Here is a 13917-nt window from a genome sequence, read left to right as displayed (position 1 = left end):
TGTGAGCAGCTGCCACTTTAACATAAAAGAAATTACACCGTATCTACCAAAGTGCTGATAAATGAATAAAGTAGATGGTGGAGCTACAAATAACCCCCTTCAATAGAGTGAGTAAATACAGTCCAATAAAGTAAAAAAAAAAAATGTTAAGTACTTTTTAGAAAAATTTAAACAGGATAAATGTCCATGATAAATAAGTTTCCTCCAGCAGCTGTCCACCATACCACATGCATAGGTGACACCACTCCCCTTCAGTTGTCAACTCACCAAATAAGATTGCCAAATATTCTCATATTGGCGAAGTTAGGAGATACCCTCTATAGGGTTAATGATGGTCCACAACAGGTGTCCAATCCTCAGTGATGATCCATCAATAGCACGTGTAAAAGAGAAAGAAAATACCGATAATGAAATAACGTATGATAAGCTTTATTAAAACCAAACGAATCCACATACAATGCACTCACATTATGCATAGTGGGATAGCGCATTAAAGAAGAAAGCAGGTATACTGTCATTTCTTGGTCGCGATGGACTGAACGTCTATGAATCCGTGTCGCACCCAACCACTCTCAATGTCCCCGGATCGTCACTTCCGGTTGCTGTACAGCCACGCTCTGACTCATTTTGTCATACCGACTTCGTCCTGTGATTGGCTGTATGGCAGTCAACCTCCTATATATGCAGTTTAATATGGTAATATATTACCATCAGCCAATGAAAACTCCCGTGTCTCTGCAACCACGATATACACAGTTAACACTCCGCATACCAAAACAACTCAGGCTAAAAGTTTGTAATAAAACAAAAAACCTCATTATGTAAATGTCACATGTGAAAGCTGTTTACACATATCATCACCCAACCATGATCAGCCATGTGGTGCTCCCCACATAAAATGTCAGATATTACAGAATTTATTATTTATAATAAATGAAGTTAATGAAGTAGCACATTTACCCAGGGCTCAATGCCTGGTAAATAGGGACCAGAAACTGAAATCAAAATCAGACCAGCATCAGTGGAGCTTTATCTCTAATTACCATTATCAATATAGGGATATTGAAAATATTTTTTAAAAACATTGCCATGTTTTGGGCATAGATAAGGATTTAGGACCGGTTCTTCCGGACAGTCCCAGGTTCATCTATAGGAAAGCCCCGAATTTTGGAGACCAGGTGGTTAAAGTGGTGCCTATTTTGCAACTTTAGTGATTCCTGGAGTGCTCGTTATGCTGATCAACAATTTGGCATTTTCAATTTTTTTCGGGGGGGCCTTACCTTATTTTCAGGGCCTTTTTGATTGTACTTCCTCCTTCTCCCCCATTTGTGGCCATGGCCACCGACATCACTTCTGCCTCTGCATTGCATCCTGGGAGCTGTTTTTCATCACTCCCAGGAGGCTGGAATCAGGAAGAACTCCCAAAACACTCCCTGGAATCAGGAAGAAGGACGCAGCAGATTAAACTGCGGCTTCAGATGCCCGGCCGCGCCCAGACACAATTTTTAAAAGTAAGATTTTGACTAAAATCCAATACTGTACACCTTGTAAGTATGAGAATATCGGTTCTGTAAAGGCAGATGGATTAGTATTATAGGGGTATTTTTTAGTTAAAAAAGTTATTTGAGACCGGAACTCCGCTTTAAGAAAATTTTGGATCCGCCTAGCCAACAAAAAATTTAATTTGATATAAAAGGTTTTTTCCCATGCCCTAAATGCATTTCTTGCAGGACAGTACAGATCAGTAATAGGGGTAGAACATCCATCACCAATGTAGATAACAAAACTTTCACCATAGATGAATTTATCACATGTAATACAGCACATGTGGTTTACTTATTATGGTGTCCATGTGGCCTTTACTATGTGGGTAGAACAAAAATACGTCTTCATATTCGTAAAGCTATATATTCATATAATATAGCCAATATCAAAAAAGATTTTAAGAAGCATAGTGTCTCTCTTCATTTTAGACAAAAACACAATAGAGATCCCACACTTGCAATTTTGTGGAATTGACTGTGTATAGCCCGCTTGGAGGGGTTCAACTAGGCTTAGAGATTTATCGCGAAGAGAAACAAAGTGTATTTTCTTTTAAAAGTTTAGTGCCAAGAGGGTTGAATTTTGAATTTGATCTTAATTGTTTCATCAGCAATTATTTGTTTCTAACGTTTATATTTATATAGCTTAATGAGCATTTTTACAGATGATAAATTCTGTAATATCTGTCATTTTATGTGGGGAGCGCCACGTGGCTGATCATGATTGGGTGAGGACATGTGTACAGACATACCCCGTTTTTAAGTACACTCACTTTATATACACTCGCGAGTACAGACACAGCCTGGTCAGCTTGGCATGGCACTACTCCTGGTTTTTAACATTGGCGTCTATGGGAAATCTTGGTCAGCTTGACATGGCACTGCTCCCAAACTATAAGTGACAGGGATACCAAACTTGGGAAGCACCGAGAGGGGACCCAGGACTACAACATATCCTATTTGTGGCCGGCCAGCTTGCCTAGGTTATCTACCATGTTTTTGTCCTGGATCCCCTTAACATGCTCCCCAAGCTTGGTGTCCTTGTCACTTATGGTTTAGGAGCAGTGCCATGTCAAGCTAACCAAGATTTCCTATGGAGCTAGTGTATTTACATGCATTGAGAAATGAAAAAAGGTAATGCTTCACTTTAAATACATTTTCGTTTTACATACATGCTCTGGTCCCATTGTGTACTTAAAAGTGGGGTATGCCTGTAAACAGCTTCCAAAGTGGAACTTGTAACATTTACATATTGATGTTTATTTGTTTATATTATTTTTTTATATTATGAACTTTAGCCTGAGAGCCGGTTCACACTACCACGACCAGAAAGTCGCCCCATGAAGGAGCGACTTTTTAGAGCCCATTCACACTAGCACGACTTGTGAGGCGACTTGTGTTGCCCCAGGTCGCCCCAGGTCGCTTGACAAAACAAAAGCAATGTTAATCAATCAGTGCCGTCTTAATTGGCACTACTAAAGTCGCTCCGACTTCAGAAAAGGGTCCTGTACTACTTTGAGGCGACCTGTGATCCGACTTGTCCCATATACTTCAATGGGAGTCGCCTCCTTATCTTAATTGAAGCGACTTGTTATCAGACTTTCCAGGAAGAAGAAAGAGATTAGCCAGGCATTCCCCACATTGCATAAAAACAGGTATATACTGCGCTAGATCAAAGAAAAATAGTGTTTTGATATTACCAGCTGCTGGCATAAGAAAGTTGTTGTACCTCAACCCAGTAGAATGAAAACAAGAGTATGCAGCGCTTGGTGGAAAACACAAAAAAATGAGCAATCTATATTAGATACATAGTGTCACAATATATCAATGTACACTAGAAAAACAGTGAAAGAAGAGTCCGTGGAGAGGAAAAACATCCAACAGGAAGCTCAGGTGGTGTGTTGAATAGATGTGACCTTCACCAAAACACCCAAAGTAATAGCCTCTTACCAGACTTATATGATCCCCATGACAGAAATCATATAGCGCTTGCAACAAGGGCTCCTCACACTCCACAGCACTCCTCGATTCTTGTACATGTAAAGGATCACCTCCAGCAAAGAACTGCCTTAGTACCATCAAACAATATCCTCTCGTGGGGACATATAGTCATGTCACATGTAGGAAAAAGAGACCTCGCATGGTGTAATACGTTCAAGATATTACTTTAATAAGAAGTAGATTTTACACTCACATGTGAATCACGACATATAGGCATCAAGTTATGGTCTTGCGGGGATCTCCAGATGAAATGTGCGGTAGCTGCAGCCCGGTCTCCTGAGTGAAGTAACAGGACACTAAAGGGTGTGCATAAAGCAGACGATCACTGGTCCCCTACCGGTTTCATCAAAGTATGACATCATCAGGGGGCGTGGTTAGAGATCGCCAGTCACCCCAATAAAAAGGCTGTGGGAGTCGGAAGGGGAGGAGCGGCGTCTGTGCCATCCAATCACCTTCCACACCTCCAGCTCCAACCGCACATCTATATAGAGAAAGGGAAGTGAACCTCCGATGACCCGGAAGTCACTCCGGGACCAATCACGGAATCTATATAGAGAAAGGGAAGTGAACCTCCGATGACCCGGAAGTCACTCCGGGACCAATCACGGAACACCTCCAGAGCACCAATGGGAACCGATCATTGTCCAACCAATCGTAGCCTCCCCACAAGCAAGTGACGACCTCCAATCAAAAAAAAAAAAAAACAAAAAAAAACAAACACAAGCAGAAGCCGACCTGCAGCGCTATGAGGGAGACTACTCAGGAAAAATAAATTCCATCAACCTGTTGAAATAAGGAGTTGTTAAATATAACTAGAACCCCTAGAGCGATTGGACATATCCATTCCCATATAGTGGCACTAGGAATGAGTAACAATAGTACATAGTAAAATGTATATGGAGAATGATAGTGACACAATAACCCTATGGCTGTGCTAATCACACAATCCATAGAGATCCCGCAAAACTCATACAGAAGTATACATCAAGAGATACAATCAAAATATTAAAATAAATAAAAATATAAAATCTTTAAAAAAAAAAAAACACACTGTTTAAAATTTTACCATGAAAGAGCATCTAATAGAAGTCATTATTAATAAATCATCAAACATAACCACTAAGGAGATAAAAGGGACTTAGACATTTAAGAATTATTAATAAAAGAGTTTATGTCCCACTCAATGTTCATACCGTGGGGGGTATAGGATTTGACCCTATAGATCCATTGAGTCTCCAGTTGTGAGACACCACGTGTGCGGTTACCACCCCTCCAGCTGCTGGTAAACCTATTGATACCCATGAAGATGGTACCGGTAGGGTCCCTCCCATGACATTGATCGTAATGTCGGGACACTCTATGTTTTGGAAACCCTTTGATAATATTCCCCACATGTTCATTGAGCCTTATCTGTAATTTGCGTATAGTACGACCAATATAATCCAGGCCACATGGGCACCTTAAGAGGTATACAACATGTGTGGTGGAACATGTTATAAACGGTTTGATATCGAATTTTTGTTTGGTAGCATTCGATTCAAAGGACTCAATTCTCCTCCTCTTGTCCTTATTGATCGTACAAATGGGGCAGTTTCTGCAGTGATAGTAACCACCCCTACTCTGAAAAAACGAAATGTTTTTAGGGGGATCGATAACATTGGGGGCCACAAGCAGCCTAAGGGGAGGAAGACCCCTAAAGATTACCTGAGGACGCACAGGCAATAATGGGCCCAGCACTGAATCATCCTTCAGTATGTGCCAGTGTCTCTGCAGGATGCGTTTAACCGAGAAGTGCTGGGTGGAGAAGGTAGATAGAAACGCACATTTAAACCTCTCATCTGGAGGTTTTGATTTAGGCCTCAATAGATCCTCCCTAGGTCTAGAGTCCGTGCGCAGCAGCGCTGAATCCAGATCTGTTATAGGATAACCCTTCTCCACAAAGCGCCTCTTCAAGGTCTCTGCCTTTTTTTTTTTTTGGCGGGATTTTTCATTGACTGATGGTAATATATTAGCATGTTGAACTGCATTAATAGGAGGTTGCCGTGCCATACAGCCAATCCCAGGACAAAGTCGGTATGACTAAACTCGTTGGGACATGGTTGTACGGCAACCGGAAGTGACATATTACACAATACCGGAAGTGACAATCTGGGGAGTGTTTGGGTGAGACATGGATTCATAGACCTTCGGCCCCCCATGACCAAGAAATGCCATTATACCTGCTGTCTTTTTAATGCACTATCCCACTATGCATAATGTGAGTGCATTGTATGTGGATTAGTTTGGCTTATCATACGTTATTACACTATTAGTATTTCTCTTATACACATGCTATTGATGGATCATTACTGAGAACTGGACACCAGGTGTGGACTATCATTACCCTAGAGAGGGTATCTGCTTACTTTGCCAATATGAGCATATTTGGCAATCTTATTTGGTGAGTTGACATTTGAAGGGGAGTGGTATGGTGGACAGTTGCTGGAGGAAATGTATTTATCATGGACATTTATACTGTTTAAGTTTTCATAAAAAGGACATTTTAACATTTTTTTTAATTTATTGGACTTGATTTACTCTATTCAGGAGGGTTATTTTATTTATTTGTAGAGCCACTATCTACTTTATTTATCTAACTTCACTTTGGTAGATACGTTGTCATTTATTAATATTTTAAATTTTTCTTCCACTTAACTTCTTTACTACATCTATTATATGGTTTAACCTCTTGTCTATTGGAGCCGTTTTTAAAGTTTTAGCACGCGTCACAACCTGCATTTTTTTTTTGGGCTAGAAATTATTTTAAACTTCTCCAAAAGTATGTATTTTCCAAAAGCAGAGAAAATAGAGAATACAAATGGCAGTAGTTGCATTTATTTATCTCATTTGACATTCGTGCAGTTATTTATGAAATGAATATTTTCAAGAAAAAATATCCTAAAATGAATTTTAGTGCAAACAAACACAATATTATACTTAATTTTTTGGTAAAATATAAAAACGTGGTTGCATTGAGAAAATAAATACAAAATATGTCAAGCCTTAAATTTCGCATGCCCAATAAATCGCAAAAAATGATGGCACCCAAAATCTTCATAGGCAACTTTTTAATCACTTTTTCCTCTTTCGTTCATTGACTGACGCAGCTCCTGTCATTCTTGACCATTGGGTTATACTGCCCCCTACAGGAGTAGGACACTAGGCAGAAAAAACTTCTGGCTATACCCATGGGCAATCTCAGGTGGTATACTCCCTCTTCCTCCCATAGTCACTTTTTTTTTCTGCCTAGTCAGGAGTAAAGACCTAGTTCCTTGCTGGGATCTTTGGTCCTGGCGAAACTTTTTTAGATAGAAAATTTTTTCCTCCTGGATTTTTCCTTTGAGTTCTACAATCAACTTCCGGACTGGGCGACAGGCTGGTAATCTAGATCCAGTGGTCACCCCAGTCTGGCCTGCGAGCGCGTGCAGGCCTCAGCTCTGCGCTAGGTCCGCCGCGACTTAGCCCCATTGGACGGGGGCTTGCCCTGCTAGTTAAACGTCTCGTGAGGTCGCATACGACCTGGCCTCGACCTGAGATGCAGCGTTCCTCCTGGCCGACAGCCCGCCAATTTAGATGGAGAGGAGGATCAGTCTAGAGTGGGGCCCACCTTGTAGGATGAGTAGCTGTCTCCCCTCTGCTCCTGGAGGGTTTTGGGGACGGTCGGACCCCCAGGTTGCCCTCCATCCCACAAGAACCCCCCCCCCCCCCCCCGTTTTTGGCCAAGTCCCTCAGCCTGCCTCTCCACATTCACTGGGGCTGTTTGGGTGGTTTGGTCACTGGCCTGGGATTGGGGCAGGGCGCTAACTGGCGATGAGGGGCGGGGTGTGCTGTCGGGGACTGGACGATCGACTGTGCGGGGGGGGTTTGTATCTGGTGGGGCTCCTGCCAGGGCCCCCATCCTGCCTGGATCTGTCCTTGAGGCCTATTCTCCCAATTCTGGGTCCCTGTATGCCTTGCGGGGCCGCCATTTTGTTGTAGCCTGTGTATTCCTATACATGGTGGCCATGTTTGTGTAGTCCATGGGGCCATTTTCTTGTGGTTTGTCATTGCAAATAGCAGCAGCCATAACAGTGGAGCCCCTCCTTATCCCCTGCTGTTGACTCCTGGATTATTTAGCTTCCTGATCGCCGTACTAGTAGTGCAGATTCTCCTGGTGGTGGGGGTTGTCTCTTAGCAGTGTGTTACACTTTTTGTGGGGTCCCCCTAGTGACTCATGAAGTCTTTGGAGCACCACCTGATCCCCTCTCTGAGGCTGCACGGCCCTCCGGGTCCCAATCAATCATTCATGCACTGACGGCGGTCCTGGAGTCCGGTATTCACTATTGCCCTGGCGTCTCAAACTCAGACCGAGTGGGCTAAGCTTTTAAGCCGTGACCTGGAGGGGAAGCAGCTCCCCCCTGCTTTTGCCGAGCTGGCAGACCACTTGGTCCAGGGGCTGCAGTTTATCTGTGATGCCTCTTTGAATGCGGCTCCCCTAGTTGCTAGACTCTGTTTCGGCAGTGGTCCTTCTGCATATTTTTTGGCTCCAGTGCTTGTCTGCCGACCAGACTTCTATAGAGGCTTTGACTGATCTTCCTTTTCAAGGAGATCACCTGTTTGGAGCTACCCTGGATGATGACATTAAGGGTCACGCAGGGGAGAAGAGTACCTTTCTTCCGCAGGCTAGTGAGGGCAAGGACCCTTGTCGTAGACATGGGCCATACTTCTCGGCTCTTAAGAAATTTTTTCATCCCTCAGGGCGACTGACAAGGAACAAAGCCTTTCAGGGTCTCCTCTGGTGGATCCAAGCGAACTTGGTCTGGCAAGTCGAGAGCAGGCTTCTCCAGACCCGCGGACAAGGCTCCTTCAGCATGAAAGTGTGCCCTTACCTGTATCTGGGGTGGGGGGCCATCTTCGCTGGTTTCCTGACCAGTGGACTTCCCTGGTACAAGAGAAGTGGGTCCACGAAATCATTCAGTCCAGCTACACGATCGAGTTTTGCTCTTTTCCCTAGGAAAGTTTTTTTCCTTCCAATCTGCGCCTGTCCCCAGACTGGTGTGAGGGTCTGTTTGGGGTGGTACATGACCTGTTCCTTTAAGGGGTGATTCTTCCGCTTCCGACTTCTGAACGTTTTCAGGGTTTTTACTCAAACCTGTTCACAGTCCTTAGGAAGGAAGGCAAAGTGTGTCCAATCCTGGACCTCAAGGCGCTAAACCGCTTTGTGCGGGTACAGAAGTTCAGAATGGAGTCCATTTGAACGGTGTTGGCATCCCTGTGTCAGGGGGATTTCCTTGCCTCTAGATATCAAGGATGCCTATTTTCACATTCCAATATGTTCCAGTCACCAGCGTTTTCTCCGCTGTGCTGTGGGAGAAGAGCGTTATCAGTTTGTGGCCTTACCCTTTGGTCTCGCCTCCGCTCATCGGGTCTCCACAAAAGTGTTGGCTCCGGTGCTAGCCCTGTTATGCCAATGGAGGATCGCGGTACTGGGCTACTTGGACGATCTCCTTCTGCTAGCGGAGTCTATTTCTGCTCTGGTGGAGAACCTGGAGATCACAATACGAACTCTGTGGGAGTTCTGCTGGATTCTGAATTTTCAGAAGTCGGCGCTGGTTCCGTCCACAAAGCTGGACTATTTGGGCCTGACCCTGGACTCGGCCATAGCCAGAGTGCTCCTTCCTCTGGACAAACAACAGAAATTGCAGACTGCAATTTGCTTCCTGCTGTCCAACAAATGGTCATCCCTCCGGACTTGCATGCGAGTGCTGGGGCCTGATGGTATCTACCTTTTGAGGCGGTTCCTTTTGCACAGTTCCATATGAGGTCCCTGCAAAGGGAGATTCTCACCAAGTGGGACAAGACTCCGCAGTCTCTGGACAATCATATCCGGCTGAGTCGGGGAACAAGGGAGTCCCTGATATAGTGACTTCTCTCTCCAGCGCTTCGGCTGGGAAAAGCCGTTCTCCCCTTGTATTGGACAGTGGTCACCACGGATGCCAGCCTGTCTGGCTGGGGAGGCGTCATCGGCAAGCAAGCATTCTGTTCAGGAGATCTGGATGCTGGAAGAATCCAGACTACTGCTCAATGTGCTGGAACTCCAGGCGATCAGACTGTGCCTGGATCATTGGACAGATCGTCTTCAGGGATGCCCAGTGCGCATTCAAACGGACAATGCCATGGCTGTGGCTTATGTCAGTTACCAAGGGGACACAGGAAATGCCCTGGTGGCTCTGGAGGTAGCCAGCATTTTAAGGTGGGCAGAACTGTTCATTCCAGCCCTCTTCACCGTACACATTCCCAGGGTGGAAAATCGACAGGCAGATTACCTCAGTCGGCAAGCGTTGCACCACTGGGAGAGGTCCCTTCATGCGGAGGTGATTCATCAGCTGTGTGACTAGTAGGGCACCCCCAAGGTGGATCTGTTGGCGTCTCAGCTCAACAGAAAGGTCCAGAGGCTCGGTCAAGGGATCCACAGGCAGATGCCACAGACGCGCTGGTGGCTCCATGGGGTCAGTATCGTCTGATCTACGCCTTCCCTCCTCTCAAGCTTCTGCCCAGACACCTAAGCAGGAATCGAGTTAGAAGGGATTCTGGTCATCTTACTGGCCCCAGACTGGCCTCCCCAGGCCTGGAATGTCAATCTGGTACGGTTGGTTGCCGAGATTCCTTGGAAGCTTCCTCTCAGGGAGGATCTTCTTTCCCAAGGACCGATCTTCCATCCTGCTTTACAGTCACTGGCTTTGACGGCTTGGCTGTTGAACGCCAGGTGCTAAAGGATAGAGGTTTGTCTGAGTCAGTGATTCCTACGTTGTTAAAAGCTAGGAAATACTTTGAGGAAGATCTACTATCGTGCGTTGAAGACGTACAACGCGTGGTGTGAGTCTTTTGGAGTTTATCCTTGCTCCTTCTCTGTGGCTCAGGTCTTAACCTTCCTTCAACATGGGGTTGAACAGAAATTGGCCTTGAGTACCCGGTATCGGCCTTGGCGGTCTTTTTTCAACGACCTTTGGCCACACATTCCCTGGTGCGTACTCTTCTTGAGGTGTCCTCCAGTGTGGGCTACATTGCCACCTTGGGATCTTAATTTGGTGCTTTCAGCTCTACAGAAGCCTCCCTTTGAAAATATTCAGGAGATTTCCCTGCTTACGCTGTCGCAGAAGGTGGCCTTTTTGGTGGCTATCACCTCTGCGCGCAGGGTGTCAAAACTGGCGGCCTTATCCTGTCACAAAGATAAGGCGGTGCTTCGCCCCGTCCATCATTCCTGCCTAAGGTGGTCTCTGATTTTCATTTGAATGAGGACATTGTGTTGCCTTCCCTGTGTCCCAGGCATAAACATCCAAAGGAAATTGCCTTAGATGTGGTCTGGGCAATTAGGATGTACCTGGCAGCTACGGAGTCTTTCAGGAAGTCAGACTGTTTTTGCTCACGGATGGACCACACAAAGGGTTGTCCACTTCCTCTGCGACCATTTCCATATGGATCAGACGGACAGTGGTTCAGGCCTTTTGCATTAGGGGTCAGGTTCCTCCTTTCCCTGTCAAGGAGCACTCTACAAGGGTGTTTAGTGTCTCCTGGACTTCTGTCATCAAGCGTCAGTGACACAATTTTGCAAGGTGGTCACCTGGTCGTCGGTGAACACTTTTACAATATTTTTATGAAGTGGATGTGTTGGCATCTGTGGATAGCTTCTTTTGGCCGCAAGGTTTTGCAGGCTGCTGTTTAGGGGACCTGATCCTCTTTGAGGGTGTATTGTTTTTATCAGGTGGGCTCCAGTTGTTTTGGTTGAGCCCCCTGTTGCCTGGTTGGCTAATGTTTAGCCTTGGGAATTGTTTGCTGTTTCCCACCCCTCATGTTTAACACTGCTTTGGGATATCAAAATGGCCGAGAATGACAGGAGCTGTCAGTCAATGAAGGAAAGAGTAAATGGGATTTTTGACTTTCTGTAAAATCAGTTTTTCTGATGTTCATTGATGGACACAGCACCCGCCCCTCTGTGGAGCTATATTTCTCCTGACACTGCTTGTAACAAAACTGAGTCACTATAGCAGAGAGAGGGAGTATACCCCCTGGGACTGCCCACGGGTGTAGCCAGAAGTTTTTTTTTGCCTTGTGTCCTACTCCTGTAGGGGGCAGTATCACCCAATGGTCAAGAATGACAGGAGCTGTGTCTGTCAATGAACATCAGAGAAATGGATTTTAGGGTAAGTCAAAAATCCCATTATTTGAAAGCTTTTTACCAGCTGTTAAAGTCAGTACCAAGCTCACAGCTGCCATGTGCTTCCTTTAACCCCTTGTTTACTATACCATTTACAAACATATCTTGGTAGATAAGAGAGCTAAAGAAGAACAATCTTCTTTCTTTTTTTTTTCTCCTCAGGGGACCAAATGCATATACAGATGCATCTCAAAAAATCTGAATATCATCAAAAAGCTAATTTATATCATTAATTCAATTCAAAAAGTGAAAGCCCTATATTCTATAGATTCATCACACACAGAGTAATATATTTCTTTCTTTTAACTTTCACGATTATGGCTTACAGCTAGTGAAAACCCAAAATTTAGCATCTGAGAAAATTTGAATATTGTGAAAAAAATTGAATATTGTAGACTCATGGTGTCACACTTTAATCAGATAATTAACTCAAACCACCTGTAAAGATTTCATGAGCATTTAAATGGTCTCTCAGTCTAGTTTAGTAGATTACACAATCATGGGGAAGTCTGCTGACTTGATAGTTGTCCAGAAGACAGTTATTGACACCCTCCACAAGGAGGGTAAGTCACAAAAGGTCATTGCTAAATTAGCTTGCTGTTCAGAGTACTGTATCCAGGCATATTAATGGAAAAGCCTTGAGAGGATTATGAAGCAAAAGCGATTCAAGAATCTGGGGCAATTCACAAGGAGTGGACTACAGCTTGTGTCAGTGCTTCAAGAGCCACCACACTGATGTATACAGGACATGGGCTACAACGGTCGTATTCCTTGTGTCAAGCCACTCCTGAACCAGAGACAACGTCGGAAGCATCTTACCTGGGCTTAAGGGCGAAAATCACTGGACTGTTGCTCAGTGGTCCAAAGTCCTCTTTTGGGATGAAAGTAAATTTTGCATTTCATTTGGAAATCAATGTCCCAGAGTCTTGAGGAAGAGTGGAGAGGCACAGAATCCAAGTTGCATGAGGTCTAGTGTGAAGTTTCCACAGTTAGTGATGATTTGGGGAGCCATGTCATCTGCTGGTGTTGGTCCACTGTGTTTTACCAAGTCTAAAGTCAGCGAAACCCTCTACCAGGCAATTGTAGAGCACTTCATACTTTCCTTTGCTGACCAGCTTTATGGGGATGCTGATTCCATTTTCCAGCAGGACTTGGCACCTGCCCACACTGCCAAAAGTACCAATACCTGGTTTATTGATCATGGTATTACTATGCTTGATTGGCCAGCAAACTCACCTGACCTAAACCCCTTAGAGAATCTGTGGGGTATTGTCAAGAGGAAGATCAGAGACCCCAGATCCAACAATGCAGACAAGCTGAAGGCCGCTATCAAAGCAACCTGGGCTTCCATAACACCTCAGCAGTGCCACAGGCTGATCGCCTTCATGCCACACCACATTGATGCAGTAATTCATGCAAAAGGAGCCCCTGACCAAGTATTGAGTGCATACTATACTGTACTTGGTCATGCTTTTCAGTAAGTCAACATATTTATAATAAAAATCCTTTAATATTGTAATTTTCTGAGATACTGAATTTTGGGTTTTCACTAGCTGTAAGCCATAATCATCGAAATTAAAAAAAAAATGCTTGAAATATATCACTGTGCATAATGAATCTATATAATATGAGTTTCACTCTTTTGAATTGAACTACTGAAAAAAATAACTTTTTGATGATATTCTAACATTGAGATGCACCTGTATAGCACTCGGTCCCATTCCCTGGTAGGCACAAGGGTTGATTTACTAAAACTAGAGAGTGCAAAATCCTGGTGCAGCTGTGCATGGTAGCCAATCCGCTTCTAACTTCAGCTTATTCAAATAGCTTTGACAATAAAACCTGGAAGCTTATTGGTTTTTATGCACATCTACACCAGATTTTGCACTCTCCAGTTTTAGTAAATTATGCCCACTGTGCTGCTACCTAAGTGATCTTTTATCTTTTGTAAATGGCAGCATTGATCGAGAGGGGGTTCAATCTGTCCGACCATGCTGCTTAGAAACAAAGGGTTGGATCTAGATGGAACCAAGTACTATACACACTTGATCCCCTGGGGAATTGGAAAATAAAAAATGACAATGCTATTCTTGAAAGTGGTTCTAAAACCTTCTGGTGCAGTTTCCCAGCCCCCCTTATATT

General features: G+C 44.3%; 1 protein-coding gene across 1 annotated transcript in view; it reads left to right on the top strand.

Annotated features, from left to right (window-relative positions):
- PLCB3 (phospholipase C beta 3) overlaps positions 1 to 13917 on the top strand; it is a 347318-nt gene that overhangs the window by 319354 nt on the left and 14047 nt on the right. The gene's annotated exons all lie outside the window — the stretch shown is intronic.

Source organism: Pelophylax lessonae (genome assembly GCF_965119305.1).
Source record: "Pelophylax lessonae genome assembly, chromosome: 10".
Taxonomy (NCBI): domain Eukaryota; kingdom Metazoa; phylum Chordata; class Amphibia; order Anura; family Ranidae; genus Pelophylax; species Pelophylax lessonae.
This window is presented reverse-complemented; position numbering and strand designations above follow the sequence as displayed.